Source organism: Nuphar pumila, chromosome 17 (genome assembly GCF_984573655.1).
Source record: "Nuphar pumila chromosome 17, dmNupPumi1.hap1.1, whole genome shotgun sequence".
NCBI lineage: Eukaryota > Viridiplantae > Streptophyta > Magnoliopsida > Nymphaeales > Nymphaeaceae > Nuphar > Nuphar pumila.
This window is the reverse complement of record NC_143265.1, coordinates 77,410,403-77,416,859: the sequence shown is the minus strand read 5'-3', so window position 1 is coordinate 77,416,859 and position 6,457 is coordinate 77,410,403. Positions and strand designations below refer to the sequence as shown.

The 6,457-nt window shown below is 35.6% G+C and overlaps 1 long non-coding RNA gene across 1 annotated transcript; it reads right to left on the bottom strand.

Annotated features, from left to right (window-relative positions):
• Nucleotides 1-365: 365 nt before the first annotated feature.
• LOC149812321 (uncharacterized) lies at nt 366-3,541 on the bottom strand. Its single transcript, XR_016428597.1, has 2 exons — nt 3,455-3,541; nt 366-557 (listed from the first exon to the last, which is right to left on the bottom strand). It is a non-coding gene; the product is annotated as an uncharacterized LOC149812321 (long non-coding RNA).
• Between the last annotated feature and the right edge of the window lie 2,916 nt (nt 3,542-6,457).

The window sequence follows — 6,457 nt, the reverse complement described above, 5'->3', positions numbered from 1 at the left end:
ACGGAATAATTCTGTCGCCAGGTCCGTCGCTAATTGCGACGGAATAACGAGCGCTATATTCCGTCGCCAATCCGCCGGTACTAAACGGCGACCACGGCTTGGCGACGGATTTAATTCCGTCGCTATGCCGTCGCTAGATTAATATGAATAGCGACAGATGGTTCCGTCGCTAAGCCGTCGCTAGATTAATATGAATAGCGATAGAATCATCTGTCGCTAATCCGTCGCAAACACGAAAAAAAATAAAAAAAATTTTATTTAAAAATTAATTACCGAGAACTGTACAATTTCTATTTCCTGTACAATTTATATTTCCTGTAAATAAAAAACAAACCACACAAAAAAAATCATATAACAAGTATCTATAATAATTAATCGTTCCACCTTAAAATTAAGAAGTTTAATTATTTACAATTCAACAATTACAATTAGGAAAAATAAAAAAAATAGAACTTCTTCAACACAGTCCTCTAATCATCGCCAAGATTTTGTGCGTCTTCTTGTTCATTGTCTTTATCTGTCCCTTCAGCTCCACTACCCTGATTATCGCTAGCAGCCTACACAAGAAAAGAACAGTCAGTATTGATAAACAAAATATAATGAAATAAATTATACACTATATGTGATTCTATCATGTGCTCATGTGTGATCTAAGGCAATAAAAAAACTCTATATGTGATTCTATCATGCTCCTATGTGTGCTAAGGCAGTCAAAAAATTGAATATGTGATTATAGCATGTTCATATGTGTTCTAAGGCATCTAAAAAAACTCTATATGTGATTCTACCATGCTCAGATGTGCTTTAAGGCAGACAAAAAACTATATATGTGATTCGATCATGCTCGTATGTGTGCTAAGGCAGTAAAAAAATTGAATATGTGAATATAGCATGCTCATATGTGCTCTAAGGCAGGCAAAGCCAAAAATTTTATATGTGATTCTATCATAAATGATATATAACATGTTCATATGTGTTCAAAGGCAGTTAAAAAACTCTATATGTTATTATAGCATGCTCATATGTGTGCTAAGGCAGTCAAAAAACAGAATATGTGATTATAATATACTCATATGTGTTCTTAGGCAGTCAAAAAACTGAATATGTGTTCTAATGCAATCAAAAAAACTTTATATGTGATTCTATCATGCTCATATGTGCTCTAAGGTAGACAAAAAGTTAAATATATATATATGTGATTCTATCATGCTCATATGTGTGCTAAGGCAGTCAAAAAATTGAATATGTGATTATAGCATGTTCATATATGTTCTAAGGCATATAAAAAAACTCTATATGTGATTCTACCATGCTCAGATGTGCTTTAAGGCAGGCAAAAAACTATATATGTGATTCGATCATGCTCGTATTTGTGCTAAGGCAGTAAAAAAATTGAATATGTGAATATAGCATGCTCATATGTGCTCTAAGGCAGGCAAAACAAAAAATTTTATATGTGATTCTATCATAAATGATATATAACATGTTCATATGTGTTCTAAGGCAGTTAAAAAACTCTATATGTTATTATAGCATGCTCATATGTGTGCTAAGGTAGTCAAAAAACAGAATATGTGATTATAATATGCTCATATGTGTTCTTAGGCAGTCAAAAAACTGAATATGTGATTATAGCATGCTCATATGTGTTCTAATGCAATCAAAAAAACTTTATATGTGATTCTATCATGCTCATATGTGCTCTAAGGCAGACAAAAAGTTAAATATATATATATATATATATATATATATATATATATATATATATATATATATGTGTGATTCTATCATGCTCATATGTGTGCTAAGGCAGTCAAAAAATTGAATATGTGATTATAGCATGTTCGTATGTGTTCTAAGGCATATAAAAAAACTCTATATGTGATTCTACCATGCTCAGATGTGCTTTAAGGCAGGCAAAAAACTATATATGTGATTCGATCATGTTAGTATGTGTGCTAAGGCAGTAAAAAAATTGAATATGTGAATATAGCATGCTCATATGTGCTCTAAGGCACGCAAAGCAACTTTATATGTGATTCTATCATGCTCATATGTGTGCTAAGGCAGTAAAAAAATTGAATATGTGATTATAGCATTTTCATATGTGTTCTAAGGCATCTAGAAAAACTCTATATGTGATTCTACCATGCTCAGATGTGCTTTAAGACAGTCAAAAAAACTATATATGTGATTATACCTGAGAGGGACCTGGAATCGAAGATCCCCTATCCTGAACAGCGGCCTTGATCTCATTTCGGAGAAAGGGGGCGACGGTGTATTGAAAGTAGTTATTCAGTGATTCATTAATGATCTCGCGTACATCATCACCGGAAAGAATAGTCGGCTGCTTGGAGCTTATGTCGGCGCAAGAAGTCGGTGAGCCGTAACTGGAAGAACCAATAACTGGTGAAGTGTTCATATTACTCCCAAACCCGAACACGCGACCTTTTTTGGGTTCACCTGCTGCAGTCACCCATGCTGTAGGATCAAATGATGGATGCTGAGTAGCGTCTTCGCCATATCGCTCTACCATCTGTTGCTCATATGCCTCCTACAAAATAATGTTTAAAGTATTCATTAATAATTAATGATAACATTATGATAACTTGCATATATATTGCAATGATTATTAATAGAATTAATACATACTGTTGTCGTTCTCGTCTTCTCTGATACGAAGACTCCCGTGGTCTTCCGTTTATGTGTTTCTACAAACACATCCTTATATGGTACACTGACTCCTTTTTCTGCTTCCTGCGAAGTTAAATGACAAAAGATTTAGTACACAAGTTTGCAACAATACTTATAAAATTAATATTATATATTGATGAGTTACCATTTTCTTTAGGTGGCTCCCAAATGTCTTAGATCCACCTGTGTGTAGATGGGCTTCAGGCATCTTCGATCGATTTTGTGAAGCCTTCGCAGAGCGATTTTTAAATGCATCTCCCGCCCACTTATCGCACATTTCATCCCAGTAATCTCTCCTGATAGTAATAGGACCATGGTCCTTCCACAGTAATGGATCATCTACTACGCCAGATGCTTTTTTTGCTGCAGTCTTCATAGTGTGCAGCATGTCTGCAAATCGATTGGACCTTCTGCCACACCTTCCTTGCATCATTTTCTTCCACCGTAGTTGCAAAGCGATTCGAAGCCTACAAATATTTTCAGAAAGTTAGTAGACATTGCTTAAATAAATTAAATATGAAACACATTAACTATGAGGAACAACTGTATACCATGAATGAGGACCACAATCTGTCTAACACCTCCTTTGGGTACTCTTTCCATTGAGCAACTGGTCCTGGTAGATGTTGAAGAAGTGAATTCCTAATCTCTCGTACTACTTCTTGTGGCTCAAACCTCGTGCTGCACATGAATTGTTACACAGTAAATATCAATATAAAATATTTAAAAGATATGCAATAATTGAAAACAAAATACTTACGGTCGATTATCGATATACACTATTCGAATGAGTCTTCTTGTGCCAGCCTGAGAAGACCCTGTTTCCTGTGTTGGCTGTTGACTTGTGTGATCAACTGGTGTAGGTGGGTCGTGTACAGGCGCAACATCATCTGTAAAAAAATACATTAGAAATTCTCAGAATGTGCATTTGAACTAATCAAGCATCTAATTAGTTATATGATATATCTATCACAGGAGCCCGTGAAGATGAAGATTGAGTCTGGCTACTACTGGATGAGCGACCACTATAACCTCCACGAACCATATTCTAACAAATAACATATGTCATACAATACATTCAAATAATTCACATCAAGTATTACAATGCATTCAAGTCATTCACATCAAGCATTGCAATGCATTTAAATAATTCAAATCATTGACATCAAGTATTGCACTAATTCAAATCATTCGTTAATTGCATAAATTATAATACATTCAGATAATTGAAATCATTCACATCAAGTATTACAATGCATTCGAATCATTCGTATCAAGTATTACAATACATTTAAATAAAATTTTTAATCATTCACACCAAGTATTGCAATACAACTCACATCAAGTATTACAATGCATTTAAATAGAGGTTTGTAGTATAAGATTTTGCTCACTAGCTTGAGAATTTTTCATCGTCACTAGTTTGACTTTCTTCTTCTTCTTCTTCATTGTTTGCCCATCCACTTGGTACATCATTTGGATCACATTCCTCTATGAATGTTTCATCAGCCAATGGAGATATGACATGCATATCATGCGCAACATCGTGACCATAAGCGAAGTCACAGACATCATCTGATTGATAGTAATCACTGTCTTCAGCTAACTCATCTTCCTGTAATTGATCATACTCGGGGTATAGTTTGGATTTCACCTTGCAAACTGCCCATCATTCATTTCTATCTGACTTTTTTATACTCGAATATGAAGTATAATAAACTTGTTAAGCTTGCGAGGCTAATATGAATGGTTCATATGTTCCAAACCTGGATTTATGATTCACCTCCACAATGCCTGAAGCTTTGTCGAGTCTTGTTGCAGTTGGATCAAACCAATGACACTTGAATATCGTAACCCTGTTATTCATGCCTAAGTAAGTCAACTCCATTATTTCCTCTATAACACCGTAGTAATCATGTTCATTTTCACCGTAGCTGATACCCTTGACACACACGCCACTATTTATTGTTGATTTGTTTGTATGGAGTTACAAATACTGGCCAGCATGAGTATGGAGTTGATCTACCCCCAAACGGATTAAATCCATCTGTACATAGACCGAGTCTAACATTTCGCACTTCCATTGCGAAGTTCTGATGAGTACGATCAAAGTGCTTCCAAGCTTCAGCGTCAACAGGATGCGTGATCTTGTTTTCATCGTGTCGAACTTTATTTGCATGCCATCTCATGTGTTTAGCTGTCCTTGAAGACATATACAATCGCTGCAATCTAGGAGTGATAGAAAAGTAGCGGAGCAACTTGTATGAAACTTCTTTTGATCTCGTGCTACCATTGCCTCTTGTCTTTGGCTTGAACCGAGGATGCCCACATGACGGGCATGATATGTCATTTTCCTGCTCCTTAAAATACAACATGCAGTGATTTGGACAAGCATCAATCTTTTTGTAACCCATACCTAGAGCGTTGACCATAACTTTCGCACGATAGAAATTTTGTGGCAATTTCTCATCTTTAGGCAACATACTCTTCACAATCATGCACAAACGGTCAAAACATGATTGACTCAAATTATACTCGGACTTCAAATTCATTAGTTGAAGAACTGCAGACAAGATAGTGTGACTCTCACAACCGTTCCAAAGTGGCTAATCAGCATCTCTAAGTAAATCATAAAATCTACTAGCTGCATCGTTTGGTGATTCTTCATCTACGCCAGTTCTTACATCACTAGAACTCAAAGCAGAACCCAGTTCTGTTCCTGCAGCATCAAATATCAAATTCGTATATGGATTATCGTGCACCACATTCATCCGTGCATCAAAATTGTTTCTAAATTCTTCTCCATGAAATGTCCAGTTCTGATAATCACTCACAAAACCCTTCCTGTATAGGTGATGTCTAACGCCATGAGGTTCTACAAATCGATTATTCTTACAAATCTTGCAGGGACACCTAATCCGACCTGTGGGATCTACCGTACTGACACTTGCCGTTGCAAATTCAATAAAACTATCGACACCATCCATATATTCATGCGATAACTCATTGTCCACTAACCTACGGTACATCCATTCACGGTTTGCAGTCATTCTGTCGTATGATGTTACGAATAGTATCCTAACCAGTTAAAAGAGAACCATCAGAATGCTATGATGAACAAAATATCAAATTTATCATGCAATATATGATGTCATACAATCACAAGAATTATGATGCATGCATTGATAACTTAATATTTTCATGTGCAAACTATTCATGACACGATACATTCATTTGAAGCATGCTTTCAGTATACAATTTCACATGGAAGACATAATCAAATTGAAAGTAACTACATGTAAGCATGGATACAATCACATCAAACATTGCAATACATCGAAATAATTCATATCAAACAAATGTCAAACATGTACCTGCAGCAAACACACTTCAATATCCCACTAACTACTACCATGCATAGCATGGACTCTGTACTCCAAAAATAAGAACACTTCTATTCTCATACATTAAAATCATGCTCAGCATGATCTCCGAACTCCAACAAAGCAGTCCTAGATATCAATAATTAAGTGAGTGTGTGAACAATAAAGTGTTATATTCAATAAATTAAATAACATGTGATGCGCTTGCATCACTTACTCACCACGGGTATTTACTCGATTTGCATTATTTTTGTCACTTACTTACCACGGGTGGCGGGGCACAAGCGAGTTCCGTTGAGAAATCTGCAAAAAACACTATGTTAAAATGAATATTGAAGCTAATTAAGGAAACACAAACACTTATGCAATGCAAAAAACAA